This window comes from Bufo gargarizans, chromosome 1, assembly GCF_014858855.1.
Source record: "Bufo gargarizans isolate SCDJY-AF-19 chromosome 1, ASM1485885v1, whole genome shotgun sequence".
Taxonomy (NCBI): Eukaryota; Metazoa; Chordata; class Amphibia; order Anura; family Bufonidae; genus Bufo; species Bufo gargarizans.
The window spans coordinates 400,360,277-400,379,182 of NC_058080.1; the positions used below are offsets into that span (position 1 = coordinate 400,360,277).

Genomic DNA, 18,906 nt, shown 5'->3' on the forward strand with positions numbered 1-18,906 from the left:
AGACGGAATTTCCTCCCCAACAGATAATAGCGGAGAGACTCGAGTGCCCACTTGATGGCCAGGCACTCTCTCTCCACTATACTGTACCGGGTCTCCGCTGGAGTGAGCTTACGGCTGAGGAAGACAACGGGATGCTCCTCCCCGTTGACTTCCTGAGACAGTACAGCACCGAGGCCTACTTCGGAGGCATCAGTCTGGACCACAAATTCCCTCTTGAAGTCGGGCGTCACCAAAACCGGGGACCCACACAGGGCCGACTTCAAAGCGGAGAAAGCCTCTTCCGCCTGGTCATTCCAGCGGACTATCACGGACTTCCGTCCCTTTAAAAGCCCTGTCAATGGAGCCGCTAAAGTGGCAAAATGGGGAATGAACCTCATGTAATAGCCCACCATTCCCAGGAATGACCTGACTTGTCTAGAGGTAGCAGGTCGGGGCCAATTCCGTATCGCCTCCATTTTGCTCACTTGAGGTTTAATGACTCCACGTCCAATGACATACCCAAGGTATTTAGTCTCCTCTAACCCTATTGCACATTTCTTTGGGTTAGCTGTTAGTCCCGCCTTTCTAAGGGAGTCCACTACCGCCTGTACTTTAGGTAGGTGACTTTCCCAGTCGGTGCTGTGGATAACGATATCGTCCAGGTACGCCGAAGCGTATCGACGATGTGGACGGAGTATAATATCCATTAGCCTTTGAAACGTGGCGGGAGCGCCATGTAGACCAAAGGGTAGTACCTTGTACTGATAAAGCCCCTCTGGCGTGACAAAAGCCGTTTTTTCTTTGGCAGCCTCTGTCAAGGGTACCTGCCAGTACCCTTTGGTGAGGTCTAACACAGAAAAATACCGGGCTTGGCCCAACCTTTCAATAAGCTCATCCACTCGGGGCATGGGATACGCGTCAAATTTGGACACCTCATTAAGCTTGCGGAAGTCATTACAGAACCTCAGTGTCCCATCTGGCTTGGGTATTAACACTATCGGACTGGCCCACTCACTTTTAGACTCCTCAATGACATCCAGCCGCAACATAAGTTGCACTTCCTCCGAGATGGCTTTTCGCCGAGCCTCGGGTACTCGATATGCTTTTAACCGGACTTTTGCCTGAGGCTCGGTGACAATGTCATGTTGGATTACGGAAGTACGTCCAGGGAGGTCTGAGAACACATCCGTGTTCCGACTAACAAACTCCCTGGTTTCCTGAGCCTGTTTAGAGGAGAGGCTGTCAGCAATTTTTACTGTGGCAACCGCTTCCCTTGCATCAGACTTAGGAGCCGGAACCTCTTGTCCAAGAAAACCCGGTCGCGGGCTGTCTTCCGTACAGGTTTCCCTATCCTTCCAAGGTTTTAGCAAATTAACATGGTAAACCTGCTCCGGCTTTCGCCTCCCCGGCTGGTGTACCTTGTAATTTACCTCTCCTATTTTCTCACGCACCTCGTAGGGCCCCTGCCACCTGGCCAGGAACTTACTGTCCACTGTCGGCACGAGAACCAAAACCCGATCACCCGGGTTAAAGTTCCGGACCCGAGCCTGCCGATTATAGATCCGACTCTGGGCTCGCTGAGCGGCCTCCATATGTTCCCTGACAAGAGGCAAAACGGTCTCTATCCGCTGTTGCATCTTGGTAACATATTCCAGGACGCTTTTATGCGGAGTGGGTTGTTCTTCCCACGCCTCTTTGGCTACGTCCAACAAGCCACGAGGATGTCTGCCATATAGCAATTCGAAGGGCGAGAACCCAGTAGAGGCCTGGGGCACCTCTCGCACTGCGAACATGAGATAAGGCAGAAGAAGGTCCCAATCCTTTCCATCTTTGGTCACCACCCTTTTTAACATGGTTTTTAGAGTTTTATTAAACCTTTCCACTAGTCCATCCGTTTGTGGATGGTACACAGACGTCCGTAACTGTTTTATACGCAGCAACTTGCAGAGTTCCCTCATGACCTTGGACATAAAAGGGGTCCCCTGGTCAGTCAGGACCTCTTTAGGTAGCCCCACTCGGGAGAACATCTCCATTAGCTCTTTGGCTATAAGTTTTGCAGAAGTATGTCGCAGTGGCACAGCCTCCGGGTACCGAGTAGCGTAATCAAGGACAACCAAGATGTGTTGGTGTCCCCTGGCGGACTTTGGTACAGGACCTACTAGGTCCATAGCGATTCGCTCAAACGGTACCTCAATGATCGGGAGGGGTACCAAGGGACTGCGGAACAGGTGCTGGGGGCTCGTTGCCTGGCAGGTCGGGCAAGATTTACAGAAGTCGTCCACCTCTTTAAACACACTGGGCCAGTAAAACCGTTGTAGTATCCGGTCCTGGGTTTTCTGCATTCCCAGATGACCCCCGAGAACATGCTGGTGTGCTAACTCTAACACGAGTTTGCGATAAGCCTGAGGCACCACTAACTGTTCAATGGATTCACCTCGCAGCTGGTTTACCCGATACAACATATCCTGATGGACCACAAAACGGGGGAACACCGACTCTGCCCCTGGTTGTTGTGGTTCACCATCTATTATTAGCACATTTTCCCAGGCCCGGGATAAGGTTGGATCCCGGTGTTGCGCGGTACCAAAATTACCCCCAGAGACATTGAGGTCTGCCAGCTCAGGCCCCGGCGGCAAGTCCTCCATGTCTCCCACCATTACACTCAGTGGGGATGTCTCCTCCTCTTCCACCGAAGTGGCGGTCACCCCTACCGCGGGACCTTTAGACTCAGGTTCCCAGGGTTCTGGTCTCCCCCCTGAGCCAGGCCATTCTGCTAGGGTTACCCCTGTATCATGCATATCAGTCACTCTCGGAACCGGCCACAGTGCCGTGAAACCCGGGAAGTCTCTCCCTACTATAAGTTCATAGTGGAGGTGGGTTGCAACAGCCACCTCGTGGATCCACCGGCCGGAAACCGTAGACAGAGACACCATAGCAGTAGGATAGTCTTTTAAGTCCCCATGGATGCACATGACTCCAACCTTACGGCCGGTGTACTCAGCGGAGCGTACCAGGGAAGCCCTTACCAGGGTCACCAGACTTCCTGAGTCCAACAGAGCCTCCGCTGGAGTGTCTCCCACCTCAACCTGGCACAGGTGGTTCAGAGGCTCCGAAGCACCCACTGCACACAGTTTCCTGGCATATAACGATTGACGGAAGCCACAGTTTGTGTCCATGGGTTCCCCCTGACGTGGACAGTCCGCTCGAACATGACCTGGCTCCCGACACCGCCAGCAGATTATTGGAGCGGGGTCCACAGGGGTTATATCTCGGGCAGGTTTGATGGGCACCGGTTGTTGGGTCCGGGGTGGAGAGTTACGGGATCTGACTGCCCCCCTCCCAACAGAACCCCCCTGTAAGTTTCGGGTAGCCTCATAGCGCTCCACCAGGTCGACCATCTCCAGCGCATTCCCTGGGGAGACCTGGCCAATCCATTGCTGGAGAGGGGGTGGCAGAGCCCTCCAGAACCTGTCTGCTAATAACCGGTCCAACATAGCAGTGGGGCTCAACACGTCAGGTTGTAGCCACTTTTGTAACAGGTTAAGCAAGTCATAATACTGGGGTCTCACGGGCTCCGCCGGGTTGAACCCCCACTGATGCACCCGCTGGGCCCGGACCAGTACATTCACCCCCAGTCTTGCCAAGATCTCCCCCTTTACCTTTGGGTAGTCGGCTGCTTGATCGTCCGGCAAGTCAAAAAACACCCGCTGGGACTCTGACGTCAGAAACGGAGCGACGACCTCAGCCCACTGGTCTTGGGGCAGTTTTTCCCTGGTGGCCACTTTTTCATACATCGCCAGGTAGGTCTCGACGTCGTCTGCAGGGGTCATTTTAGGGATCGCTGCACGTACTGCTTTCCGGACATCATGTACGCTTGGGGTTGCTCCTGCTGACTGTAATGCCATTACATGTTGTAGCAGCAAGTGGTTGGTCTCCTGCTGCTGCTTATTAGCCTCGCGTTGCTGCAGGTTAGCTTCCACGAGGGCCTTCATAACAGCCTCCATTTTGTCTCTTGACACCGGTTTAAATCTAGCCGGCTTGATAAATGACATACAACCGTGAGAGAGAGAAAAAAAAAATTTGGCTTCCACGCCAGCCTCACTGCGCTTGCCCGCATCCTCCACCAATTGTGGGGATTCGCTCTGGTAGGCAGGGTAAGCTAACGCAGTACAGAGGCAAGAACACGGTAGTAACGGAAAAGTCAGTGTTTATTCACACAACAAGGAAAAAATAACATAAACACTTGGCAGAGTCCTGGTGTTAATGCACACCACAGAAAATCCCCATGTTACTTCACATGGCCAAAGTCCACAGAACTCAAGACGAACACGTCACCTGAATGTCCACAGCCGGCTTTTAGGGTGCCTGGCTTCCGGCTGGTGGCTCTCATGCAGCTCCCCAAAAAACACAGATCCTTCACAGCACCACTTTTTCCTGGAGGAACATACCACACCCAGCTGAGCTGCTGGCTGGGTTTTTAAACCCCAGCCCAAAACCTGGCCTGGACGCGGGGAACAGCCACCCACCCTGCTCTTTGGCTGCTCCCAATAAGAACCGGCCCGGATCGGCTTTTCAGCCACACTAAGAACAAACAGTGTCAGCGAGCACTAGCTGCTGCTGACACATAAAATAACCGGTTCTTATCTCACCGAGGCCAGGAACCTCGGTGACACGTACCTTCCGTCAATGACGGACCCTTGCACCTTCCTACAATTGGTACTTAAGCAGACAAACTGAATATATACTTTAGCAGGATATTAGCATGCCAGGAAACCTATTGCTCAATACCCCATGGTTTCCAGCCATTGGCGGGTGAAGATGAGGGTGTGTACATGCTGGCCCTTTAAGAGCTAGAGGGAGTGCCTGCTGCACTCTATGGGCAGAGAGGAAAGGTTGCATCCTGCATGCTTGACTCCCCCGGGAAGAAGATAACGGGAAGCGGGTCCGGACCGCCAGGAGAGGTAATCAGAAGAGCAGCAGCTGCGAATTGCTGCTGTAACAGGTGACTCTACCATAGAATTTAAGGGTTATTATTATTTATGTTGACTTCTACAGAAGAAAAATACGTATGTTGTATATCATTTTCAATAGTAAAATACTGCCAAAATGGAAAACAAAAACAGCCCAATATTATAAAACTGTTTGCTTTCTATGGATATTGAGTTTAAAAGAATGGCTCTTTCAGACGAAACTGCCCCTTTAAAAGGAATTTGAGGCAATTTACTCTGCACCAGAAACACTTACCCACCAGTCAAGATATAAACCATAGTAATATTTAACAAAGTAGGAGTTGGTTGTACTTTATTAGACTGCCTTATGGTTAAAACATAGGGACCCATTACTATTATAAGTTTGCTTGTGACCTTGAGAATTCAGATGACATTTGTCAACTTGCTTTAAGAATGTACTCACAATTCCACTAACACAGAGGCTGTCAGGGCACCAGGACCCATGCTTTTCTTATAATAGTGGGAAATGAATAGGACTTTTTAATTATTTTTATGTAAAGTTTTAACTAAAGAGGAAACAAGACATGATGACAACACTGGAAATATTGTTTGTAAAATGAAAGAGTGCTGGGTGGATGTATTGTATTGTAAGTCTGTGATGTAGTAAGAAGAGAAATCCGGCACAATAGATGCTTTGCAGTAAAATCTTCAGTTTATTTCAGCAACATAAATCCATGTACAGACAGTACAGACACAAGCAGTATTCTGTTGACGCGTTTCGGACGAAGTCCTTAGTCCTTATATCACAAGTCTGTGATGTAGTCTGAAATATTTTATTCAGATGTGCCATTATCTTGGTCTCCTCTATTGAGGAAGTCACTAATGGCAGCCGTTATAAGGTTCATAATGAACATGTCACCCAAGACTGCTCATGGCCTATATATCCTGTATCTTCAAGGTGTAGTATCATTATCCATCTACCTCTTTTCTCCTCTTGTAAGGCTCATGCCCTAGGAATTATATCACTGTGGTAGTGTTGGCATTATATTAATAAACCAATCTATTCAGTATTTGGAAAATTCCCTACGCCAACAACAATCTCAGAGCGTGGTTACCTCTTTTAGGCCTCAGCCCTACGTGCTGAGAGTAACAGAGGTAGGAACTTACCAGGGTCGGTACTTACTCTGGGCCGGTACTTAAACATTCTCTTTCAGCAAACCTATGGAAAGAAAACACATTGAGCAGTGCTTATTCTTCAGTCTCTCCCTGATACCACGATCCTGGCTGGGATCATGTTATAGCAGGTTCTCCTCTCAAATCGGGAACAGATATGTTCCTCTTTCTTCCAGTTCATTTACATCTAAAATATACAGCTGTATAGGAAGAAAGAGGAGCACACCCAGTTGCAACATCAGAGGATCAATCTGATTCCCTGTATAAAGAACTCCATGTCCAAGAGATCCATCGAAAATTCAGGGTGCAAGGGTAGGCGTGACACCATTTTGTCCCACTCCTGAAATAACACATATAGCTTTACCAAACTGGAATGGCTGATACGTTTTGTCCATCAGTTTTCTGTTCCGTGCTTCACAGAGGACAATGTAAAACCACTGTAAGGACTAGGGCTTCAATACATACTAGCTATTCCTATATTTTAGATTTGACCATGAGCTGTTACTCTCCATGTTTCTATCATTCTTTTAAAAGGAAACTGGTGACTGGTGCTTCTTTATATACGCTGACCTAGGCACCTTTCTGCTTCATTTATATGGTAAGTATGTTAGGCATGGAAACCAGTAAAATACTAGTTAGTCACATGCCTGTCCATACAGTAAAACACGTTTCATGTTTTTTAATTAGCCATAAAACTACTTGATGTCAGAAAATTCATACAGTTCAGTCCCCTTGTTTGAAAACCTTGTAGCTGAATATTTCTGTACATAAGTTCTTTAATGTCCATGATCTATCCCAATCCCTTCCATATTTCATTGTGATTTGGGGCCTTAAAGAGTCTCAAAAAGTCAACTTCTGTCAACATAAGCAAATATGGATATTTTCAGACCTCCCTCGATTAGTCAAAGCAGAGAGCAAATAAAGGTTTTTTAACACTCTCAGATGCATTGCCCGTACTGAGTGCCAATTGACCATATAGGAAGTTGTCAAATGTACATTTGCTTTATTTTTTACAAGACAATTATTGGAAGGGATTTAAATGACTGACTGTTCTTGTCAGTGTTGGATTAGGGTTCCTTGGGTCCACCAGGGAATATGATTCTCAGGGCACAACCCCTATAAAATCAATAAAATCTAACAGGTTTTTAATCAAAGACATAGACCTTAGTGAGAAATGTTTAGCTTCAAAGGCAGCGACAAATGGGATTGTTCTCTTCGACCCTTGGGGGCCTCAATGGCTATAAAAACTGTGCCCACCGAATTTCATCTATTTCATTTCATGTTTGTATGTGTCGTTAAAAGATATTGACAGTATCCCCCATAAGAGTGACCTCTACAGTACCCTGCCCCCTTAACAGTGAACTCCACAGCTCCTCACCCCTTAACACTGACCCCCCCACAGTGCCCCGTCTCCTTAAAATAGGACCTTCACATCAGTCCATCCCCTTAACTTTGACCTTCAGAGCAGCCCGCCCCTTTTAACAGTGAGTTTCACAGCACCCCACTCCCTTGACATTGACCTCCTTAGGGGCCCTCCCCCTTAACAGTGACCTATACAGCACCCCGCCCCTTAACACTGACCTCCATAGGGGACTGTCCCCTTATCTGTGACCTCCACTGTTCCCTGCCCCCTTAACAGAGACCTCCACAGCACCCGTCCCTTTAACAGTGACTGCCACGGTACCCCGTTCCCTTAACAGTGACCTCTACAGTACCCCGTTCTCTTAACAGTGACCTCCACAGTACCCCGTTCTCTTAACAGTGACCTCCACAGTCCCCGCTGCCTTAACAGTGACCTCCACAGCAGTTGCACCTTTAATAGTGGCCCCTGCCCCCTTAACAGTGACCTCCACAGTGCCCGCCACTTTAACAGTGACATCAGCTCTATTCAGCACCCTTATGCCACAGCAGTATAGTTCTTACATTATAGTGCCAGACAGTGCCCATATAAGATTATTGGACATTTATGTCTGTGAAGGTTCTCATTTATCCAGGTAATGGTATATATCTGTAAAGAATAAATCAAGGCAACTGGACTTACTGTAGATTTCTTGAAAACGTTTCACTCGTTCTTTCTCAATTCTGAGTGACTGTACAAGATTCTCTGGGAATAAATATGTAACTGAATCAACATCTGGTAATTATACCCAGCATGGGGTCAGAGGTCATTATACCCAGCATGGGGTCAAAGGTGTTGATTCCATTATCCTAACTGGAGTCAGTAGGTGACAATGACCTCCCAGAAAAAGGTGTCAAGACAGCATTGTATGTGGCAGAACAACAAACTGGCGTTTCTGGACTGTCTTATAACAGTGGAAGAGGAAAGGAAGCTGGGAATAGAGGTTTATCGAAAACCAACACACACAGACCAGTACCTGCTATTTCAGGCATGCTCAACCTGCGGCCCTCCAGCTGTTGTAAAACTACAACGCCTACAATGCCCTGCTGTAGGCTGATAGCTGTAGGCTGTTAGGGCATGCTGGGAGTTGTAGTTTTGCAACAGCTGGAGGGCCGCAGGTTGAGCATGCCTGTGCTATTTGATTCCCACCATCCTCTAGACCACGAACTGGGAGTCATCCAGACTCTTCACCACCGGGCAGAGAAAATCCCCACCAGCACAGAGGCCAAGGCGAAGGAATTCAAACACCTCAGAGGGGCACTTAAAACTTGTGGGTATCCAGATTGGACCTTTGCCAAAACAGAAGGAAGGAAAAGAAAGAGCACCAAGACTGCCAGTGAGGGCGAGAAGCATGACAGACGCAAGAATATGGTTATCCCATATGTAGCTGGGGTGTCTGAGAAACTCAAAAGGATTTTTAATAAACATCACATCCCTGTCTGCTTTAAACCCAGCAACACACTAAGGCAACAACTGGTTCACCCAAAAGACCCAACGCCTAAACACAAGATGGACAACATTGTGTACGCAGTCCAATGCAATGAGGAATGCTCAGAACTGTATATCGGTGAAACAAACAACAACTACATCAGCGTATGGCTCAGCATAGAAGAGCCAAAACCTCTGGTCAAGATTCAGCCGTGTACTTACATCTAAAAGGAACAGGTCACACCTTTGAAGACAGTCAAGTACGTGTTTTGGATAAGGAGGCCGATTGGTATAAACGAGGTGTGAAGGAGGCCCTCTATGTAAAAATGGAGAAGCCACATACAATGCTGTATTGACACCTTTTTCTGGGAGGTCATTGTCACCTACTGACTCCAATTAGGATAATGGAATCAACACCTTTGACCCTATGCTGAGTATAATGACCTCTGACCCCATGCTGGGTATAATTACCAGATGTTGATTCAGTTACATATTTATTCCCAGAGAATTTTTGTACAATCACTCAGAATTGAGAAAGCTCGTTGGAAGAACGAGTGAAACATTTTCAAGAAATCTACAGTAAGTCCAGTTGCCTTGATTTACTCTTTACAGATATTGGACATTTAGTTCACTGCATTTGCCAACACCCAAGACAGGAAACACGTGCTTATCAGATAGAGCATTCGTTGTTTGCATTCTTTGTAAATTGTCTACTTCTTAATGTGTATAAAATGAGTATTCTTTAAAGAGAATGTGTCATCAGAAAATTATCTATTGTTTAAATCACGTTTTATGTTAAAGGGACTCTGTCACCACTTTCTAACCCCCACTTTTAAAACTATAGTTCTGTCCATGGAGCCCCTGTGATTTCAATGGTGTTGTTATATGCGAAATCCGCAGGCTCGTTTTGATAAAAAAAACTTTTATCTAGCCTGTCAATCATGAGGATAAGGTGCCCAGGGCGTTTCTCCCGGTCTGAACATGCCGCCGCCGCCGCCGTTGGTGCCCAGCTCCTCCTCTGATCCTTTCAGCGCCGCCTGAATGTGAAGAAATACGCCTCCGGCTCTCCCTCAGTCCCCCCTCCTTCTTTTCTAAGATCCCGCGCGTGCAGCAGTGTTCGCGTTAGCGGGAGGTTGAGCAAAGTGCGCATGCGCATGCGCACTTCGCTCAATGAGGCTGAATCGAAAAGTCCGCACGGGCGCATCAGGCACAGGCCTGTGCGCACGCGCGAAATTTTAGAAAAGGAGGGGGGACTGAGGGAGAGCCGGAGGCGTATTTCTTCACATTCAGGCGGCGCTGAAAGGATCAGAGGAGGAGCTGGGCACCAACGGCGGCGGCGGCGGCATGTTCAGACCGGGAGAAACGCCCTGGGCACCTTATCCTCATGATTGACAGGCTAGATAAAAGTTTTTTTTATCAAAACGAGCCTGCGGATTTCGCATATAACAACACCATTGAAATCACAGGGGCTCCATGGACAGAACTATAGTTTTAAAAGTGGGGGTTAGAAAGTGGTGACAGAGTCCCTTTAAATATATTTACGTAGAATTTTTGGTGAGGTGCTTTTTTAATTTTCCATGTCTCCATCTATATATATTTTTTTTAGATTTCACACTGGCCACTAGGCCTCATAATAAGTTATGTTTTCCTGTTCTGTACAGGTCACTTTTCAGTAGCCATTTCGTTATCACCACACATAGAATTAAAATGACAAGTAATACCTCTGTATATTGATAACACAGGATTTGCAATTCACAATATGCGATATCACAAAATCAGGATGTTTTGACATATTTCAGCCCCCCATTGCGTCACTCCAGTTGGTCGTATGACGCAAGGGAGGAAGATCACTGCTGCGGGCCAGTCATTAACTGCAGTAGCATCAAATGGATGTTGACAGTGGACGACCTGATCGCTTCAACAGTGGTGGAGGAGGAGAGTAGGAACCCAGTGGCAGGGAGCAGCTAATTTTGCTTTCTTACACAACTCCAGTTATGGGGGCAGGGGGGTTTTGCCAAGATGAACAACCCATTTAACCTGCCCCCTCCCCAAGATGAACAACCCCTTTACAAATAGATATGGAAAGACATGTAAGAATAAAAAAAGGGATTCTGTCACCTCCCCTAACCCAAAAAACGATTTTAAAGCAGCCATGAAGCACAGCTTACCTTGATTAGGCTGTGCTCTTTTATCTTGTAATCCGTCCAGCAGTTTCTGCAAAAAACGACTTTTATTGATATGCAAATGTGTCCTGAAGGTGCCCAGAGGGGGGTTTTGTTCCTCTTAGAGAGCCCAGTACCGCCCCTCTTACAGTGCCCAGCCCGCCTTCCTTGCACTGTCTAACCGCCCCCAGCCTGCCACAGCCTCTCCTCCCTCTCCTCCCTCTCCTCCCCCTCCCGCCGAACGAACTCTCGCACAGGCGCAGTACCCACTGAGGGCTGCGCCTGTGCGATCAGCAGGAGACTGAGGGCAGGAGCTTCATCCTCGTCACTGGGCATGCGCCGAGCCCAGTGACGTCCGATGCTCGCTCTTCCCTGCTGACTGAGGGAAGAGCGAGCATCGGACGTCACTGGGCTCGGCGCATGCCCAGTGACGAAGATGAAGCTCCTGCCCTCAGTCTCCTGCTGATCGCACAGGCGCAGCCCTCAGTGGGTACTGCGCCTGTGCGAGAGTTCGTTCGGCGGGAGGGGGAGGAGAGGGAGGAGAGGGAGGAGAGGCTGTGGCAGGCTGGGGGCGGTTAGACAGTGCAAGGAAGGCGGGCTGGGCACTGTAAGAGGGGCGTTACTGGGCTCTCTAAGAAGAAAAAAACGCCCCTCTGGGCACATTCAGGACTCATTTGCATATCAATAAAAGTCGTTTTTTGCAGAAACTGCTGGACGGATTACAAGATAAAAGAGCACAGCCTAATCCAGGTAAGCTGTGCTGCATGGCTGCTTTAAAATCGTTTTTTGGGTTAGGGGAGGTGACAGAATCCCTTTAAAACAATAGGGCATTTTCTATTTTCTTTAAACAATTGTAACCTGTAAGGGCTAATTCACACAATCAACTTAATATTTATTAACATGATGTTTTTTTTCCATGAAAATGTAATTAGATCATGGAGTAGAATGAAAATATTCGTTAAACATAGAAACATAGAATGTGTCGGCAGATAAGAACCATTTGGCCCATCTAGTCTGCCCAATATACTAAATACTATGGATAGCCCCTGGCCCTATCTTATATGAAGGATAGCCTTATGCCTATCCCATGCATGCTTAAACTCCTTCACTGTATTTGCAGCTGCCACTTCTGCAGGAAGGCTATTCCATGCATCCACTACTCTCTCAGTAAAGTAATACTTCCTGATATTACTTTTAAACCTTTGCCCCTCTAATTTAAAACTGTGTCCTCTTGTGGTAGTTTTTCTTCTTTTAAATATTCTCTCCTCCTTTACCGAGTTGATTCCCTTTATGTATTTAAAAGTTTCTATCATATCCCCTCTGTCTCGTCTTTCTTCCAAGCTATACATGTTAAGGTCCTTTAATCTTTCCTGGTAAGTTTTATCCTGCAATCCATGTACCAGTTTAGTAGCTCTTCTCTGAACTCTCTCCAAAGTATCAATATCCTTCTGGAGATATGGTCTCCAGTACTGAGCACAATACTCCAAATGAGGTCTCACTAGTGCTCTGTAGAGCGGCATTAGCACCTCCCTCTTTCTACTGGTAATGCCTCTCCCTATACACCCAAGCATTCTGCTAGCATTTCCTGCTGCTCTATGACATTGTCTGCCTACCTTTAAGTCTTCTGAAATAATGATCCCTAAATCCCTTTCCTCAGATACTGAGGTTAGGACTGTATCACTGATTTTATATTCTGCTCTTGGGTTTTTACGTCCCAGGTGCATTATCTTGCACTTATCAACATTAAATTTTAGTTGCCAGATTTTTGACCATTCCTCTAGTTTTCCTAAGTCCTTTTCCATTTGGTGTATCCCTCCAGGAACATCAACCCTGTTACAAATCTTTGTGTCATCAGCAAAAAGACCCACCTTACCCTCGAGGCCTTCTGCAATTTCGCTGATAAAGATATTAAACAATATGGGTCCCAGAACAGATCCCTGAGGTACCCCACTGGTAACAAGACCTTGGTCTGAATATACTCCATTGACTACAACCCTCTGTTGTCTGTCCCTCAGCCACTGCCTAATCCATTCAACAATATGGGAGTCCAAGCCCAAAGGCTGCACTTTATTGATAAGCCTTCTATGTGGGGTTTCCTTCTTACTTCCGTTGGGGTATGTTTCCTTTTTGTTAAAAATACAGAACGAATATAAATTCTTGTGAACGAGGCTTCATTTTCAATCATGAAAATCATTCCTACTAGAAGACTTCTAAAATGTGTTTATTACTATCTTAGGCTGGTTCAGCATATTCTATTCTTATATAACTGTTACATAAATCTTTTTAATGGTATTTTTGTACTGTTTATCTGTAGCTGGGATTGACTGATGTCTTTATGACATTATATGACTCAGTAGCATGGGCTCCTTTGATCAGTTGACTGTTACCCTAAGTTCACACCTGAGCGTTTTACAGCGCGTTCAAACGCGCTGTAAAACGCTCAACACATGAAAACCAATGCTTCCCTATGGGAATGGTTCTCACCTGGGCGTTTTACAGCGCGTACGATCGCACTGTAAAACGCCCGACGCATAATCAAGTACTTGAGCTTCTTTGGGGCGTTTTGACGCGCGTTTGCGGCCATAGGACACTGCAGTCAATGACACAAACGCGCTTCAAACGCGCGTTTACTGGTACAAAAAATACGCATAAAAACGCGCGACAAAAACGTGCGTAAAACGCGCGTTTGAGAAACGCTCAGGTGTGAAAGCAGGGTTAAGGTGTGAAAACAAGATGTAATGATACTGTATCATGCTGATAGAAACTAAGAGATCAGAAGTGACAAAAAGAACACTTCCTTATTGTCTGAAACTGTAGCCAATCCTCATTTCCGTGGCCTATGGACGTAAAAATATTGAACTGGTTGTTTGATAATGGGTTAACTAGGCTCACATTGCCTGTATACCACAATGACCAAAATGTGCTAGAAATTCGGGTATGTTAATCCAGTATCTGGATTGACAAATGTTATTGTATTCGACAATGGCAAGTTCCAAGTAAACAGAGGTGTGGTATAATTGTTTTCTGAAAGCGTCATTGTGTATCTCTGTAGGAGACGTGGGCACACATTGTGAAGTTTCACTCTACTTGGTTTCTCAGGGAGGAATACAAACTTGAGCACTCTATTTATTTAATATGTGTTTTTACCTATGGCAAGCATCCTACCAGAGAATCTTCAATTTGCCCATAGATAACAGATAACTGGTCGGCACCCAGCGTCAGACTATGGGCCCACCAGGGAAAATTCTTTTCTGAGCCCAACCCTCATATCATCAATAAAGGCTAATTGATTCAAAGCCTAAAACAAAGTGGCCAGTGATTAGCTCCAAAGACAGCTCCAAATGTATATTTTCTCTTGGACCTTTGGGGCTCATTATAGCTTCATAGACTGGGCCCACCTGAAGATCCTCTGGTACTCTGATGGGCCAGTCCGACCCTGTCAGCACCTCTAATGCCCTTTATCACCAGGAGAATTGAACAGGAAAAAATCCATCCTGATAGGCTTTTATTTCCTCCACAATCTTCCCCGAGGTATGAGTTTGGAGGTATGGATTGGTGGTGAATCCCATCAAAATGGTCAGGTTCTGGAGACAAAAAATGCATTTCTATAGCCAGTAAAAGTCTGAAGTTTAGTCAAGTTACAATAGCTCTTCTTAACCAGGCCATTTACCCCCCTTTCTGACCAGTCACATTTTAAGTTTTTAATACATGGTCTTTTACATAGTAACATAGTACATAATACATAAGGCCGAAAAAAGACATTTGTCCATCCAGTTCGGCCTGTTATCCTGCAAGTTGATCCAGAGGAAGGCAAAAAAAAATAAAAACTGTGAGGCAGAAGCCAATTTTCCCCACTTTAGGGGAATAAAAAATTCCTTCCCGACGCCAATCAGGCAATCAGACTAACTCTCTGGATCAACGACCCCTCTCTAGTAGCTATAGCCTGTAATATTATTACGCTCCAGAAATACATCCAGGCCCCTCTTGAATTCCTTTATGGTACTCACCATCACCACCCCCTTTAGGCAGAGAGTTCCATAATCTCACTGCTCTTACAGTAAAGAATCCTTTTCTATGTTTGTGTACAAACCTTCTTTCCTCCAGACGCAGAGGGTGTCCCCTCGTCACAGTCACAGTCCTGGGGATAAATAGATGCCATAGAGCCATAACTTTTTTCAGTTTGGTTATGTAAATAATTTTACATCATTTTCCGGTGATACATGGGATTTTTATTATATGTTATTCTTATTTTTAGTAATAAGATTTTTTTTTTTACTGTTACAAAAATTGTTAAAATGGCCTGTTTTTCACATTTTTGTTAATTTCCCTTTGTTTTATTTTATGCTTTGTGCCTTTTTTGTATTATTGGTTATTTTTCCTGTAACTGGGACTGATATTGTAGCCCAAGTTTCAGGGGGAATACAGCCATCAAAGGGGTTGTACAGGGGTGCACAACCTGACTGCAGAGATGATCTGGGTTAGATAAGACCCATCTGCGAAATGTCCATGCAGCGATAAGTGATGTATATAGTCAGTGGGCGGATGGCAAGCGGTTAAAGTGATTCTCCAAGTAACAGCTGATATAGTTCTACTTTTGCCCCAAAGTTATATTTACCTGGTTCCTGCCATTCCCAAGACTATTCAGGGTCCTCATAAGGGTGACTCCTTCATCACGCCAGCAAATTCAGTTTGCACACACTCCGAGTTACCTCTTACATGTTCTCTAGTAGTGCATGATAACTGCTGTTCAGGACTTGAACATGAAGGAGTCACGTTATAAGGACCTCCATAGACCTCTTGAATGGTGGGAATTAGGTAAATATAACTTTGTGGGATATAACGCACACAACTGAAAATACCAACCTAGCATTGTCCATCAAGACTTTTGTGTTTCATAAAGACCACTTGAGACAGCAAAAAAGCCCTGTTTTTCAGATTTACTTAAGTAGAAATGCCAGAAAAGTAGTTCTAAATAATTAATTGATAAATGCATGCTATAAAATCTATTTATTATTATTTACTTATATAGTGCCCTCACCTCCTGTAGAGCCTCACATAGCACATTACTGGGGTAGCACATTGTAACAAATACTAAAGTAATCTACAATGTGGTCGCCACCTACAAGATGCACTCGGTAGGAGCCCTGCCCATACAAGCTCACAATCAGTAAGGAAATAGACGTAGATACGAGAGGTCTGCCTAGTTTAAAGCTGCCTGTATACATTAGAGGCTTGCAATCAATCATCTCTATAAGGCTGGCAAACCATTGTTCACCCCTGGGTAGGTCAGACAGGTTTGACTATTCCTATCACAATTTGATTATTTTTTTAAAGATAAATGGTGGCATATGTGTCTGGCAGCCACTCATCTCCTCTCATTCCAAGAAATAACACACTTCTACATGAGAGTTCAGGTACAGGCTGTGTCCCAAAATTTATTACATACAGGATGCATCTGTATCAGCGTGAGAGAATAATGTGTGATTTGTTTAGTTTTAAGTAATGATCGGGAAGCCAGTATTGTTTCAAAGTTTTAAAATATTATCAGAATTATGTGCTGTATATTATCGAGACACAACTCAATGTGTACTACCAATGTCAGAGAGATAATAGATAGATAGATATGAGATAGATAGATAGATATGAGATAAATAGATAGATATGAGATAGATAGATATGAAATAGATAGATATGAGATAGATAGATAGATAGATAGATAGATATGAAATAAGTAGATAGGGGATAGATACCCCCACCCCCTTCTATACCCTGACCCTGGATGTGTCCCTATCCCCATCCCTACCCAATTATTTCAAACTTGCTTTAGAAATGCTAATAGGTACTTAGTCCTGCTAATAAAGCTTATTTGAATTGAATAGATAGATGATAGATAGATGGATAGATAGGTAGATAGATAGATATGAGATAGATGATAAATAATAGATAGAGAGATAGATATGATATAGACAGATACATATGAGATGGGTAGCTAGATAGATTAGACAGATTATAGCAATATTATGGATAGATGGATTCATAGATAGATATTAGATAGATAGATAGATAGATATGAGATAGATAGACCACCTCCATAGCAGCAGTCCCAGCTCCTACCATCACAAAGCCTTGCTGCACCAAGAAGCCCCCCGTAAAACGAAGCACCACGGAGCAAATCTCCCAAACCCAGCCTGAGCAAGCCACCAACTAGTACAGCCTGACAAAGAGGGAAATCCAGGAGACAATACACAAGAGCGGAGAGGAGTATATCAGCATCTGGAGGAATGACATATGAAATCCCAGAAGCTGACAGTATACCAGAGCCTACAGAGGGAATACAAACTGGCCCCATATCTGGAGAAACTCCCAAACCCCAGAGATTGACAGATCCTAAACCGCTACAGACTGAGCACCCACAACCTGCTCATCGAATACGGGTGGCACAGACAGAACCACAAGACCAGGGAGAGCAGACTGTGCCAGAAGTACGACCAGGAGGCTGTGGAAGATGAGGCCCACTTCCTGCTGCGGTGCCCAAAATACTCAGCAGTGAGGGATGCTCACTTTGGGAGACTGATCTCCTCCCAGACTTCACCTCCATGGAGGAGAAAGAGAGACTCTCCATATTGCTGGGGGAGGAGGAGAACATAGCGCCTATAGCAGCCCAATATGTCAGTGTATGCCATAGACTGAAAGGAGTCTGATATGTCACGGACTCTTATACCCCCACCCTGAATGTGTCCCTGTCCCCATCCCCCACCCCTACCTATTTACATCCCACTTGCTTTGGCAATGCTAATATTTATTTAGTCCTGCCAATGAAGCTGATTTGAAATTGATAGATAGATATTAGATAGATAGGAGATAGATAGGTAGATAGATCATAGATAGGAGATAGATAGATAGATCATAGATAGGAGATAGATGGATAGATAGATCATAGATAGAAGATAGATAGAGTAACAAAACAGCAGCACTCCAAAATCAGTAAAAAATTAAGAAAATACTTTATTCACCCATGTGGATACGCGACGTTTCTGCTCAACCCTACAGCCTTTCTCAAGCTCTAGGGTTGAGCCTAAACGTCACGTAGCCACATGGGTGAATAAAGTATTTTCTTTATTTTTACTGATTTTGGAGTGCTGCTGTTTGGCTACCTTGTATACTGGGCAATAGTCTAGTCCCCTCACGCGTGCCCCCGTTTTTTTGTTCAAGTTTGATTTAGTGCTTTCAGTTTCTTGCCTTATAGATAGATATAGATATGAGATAGATCAGAGATAGATATGGCAGTAAAGTTAGCACAGTCTATATCCTTCCTAACCTCCGATCACAATAGAATTTTCTGCTGAACTTCCTTTCCTCCACCCTCCTGGCTCTGGGATATATATTTTAGACTGCGCCTTGGTCATTTCCACATTGCTGTTCACATCTGCAGAGAAATCTGGGTTCCTCTCTAGGACAGGAGAGGGTAGAATACAGACAGGGGCTAACACACCGCCTTGTGTATGTAAAGCAGAGGCCTGGGTTTCCTCTGCCCTCCCCGCCCCTCACACACACTGCTCTTTTTTTAGAAGTTTTAGAAGGGTCTCATTGTGTAAACTGACTTGAAGGCAGGGCTGCCCTCCTTTCGCATATCCCAGCCCCCATTCCTGTGACATCATTCCTTGCAAGAAAGCAGGGATGGAATTTTGATTTGGAAGTCTAGAGAAGAGGCTTTTGTGGGAGTCGAGGGCTGGGACTGCCTGGAAAGTGGATATATTCCAAGATCTGGGGTAAGTTTGTCTTTTCTTACATGATCTTCTTTCACTCTTTGCTTAAT

The 18,906-nt window shown here is 45.4% G+C and overlaps 1 protein-coding gene across 4 annotated transcripts in view; it reads left to right on the forward strand.

The window, feature by feature from the left end:
* LOC122921126 (A-kinase anchor protein 2-like) overlaps positions 1-18,906 on the forward strand; it is a 78,874-nt gene that overhangs the window by 19,534 nt on the left and 40,434 nt on the right. The window contains exon 1 of one of the 4 annotated variants that reach the window (XM_044271140.1): positions 18,529-18,859. The exons of the other annotated variants lie outside the window; for them this stretch is intronic. The gene's annotated coding sequence lies outside the window, so the exon portion shown is untranslated. Of the gene's footprint in view, positions 1-18,528; positions 18,860-18,906 lie in introns of those variants that run through there. 4 annotated transcript variants of the gene reach the window in all.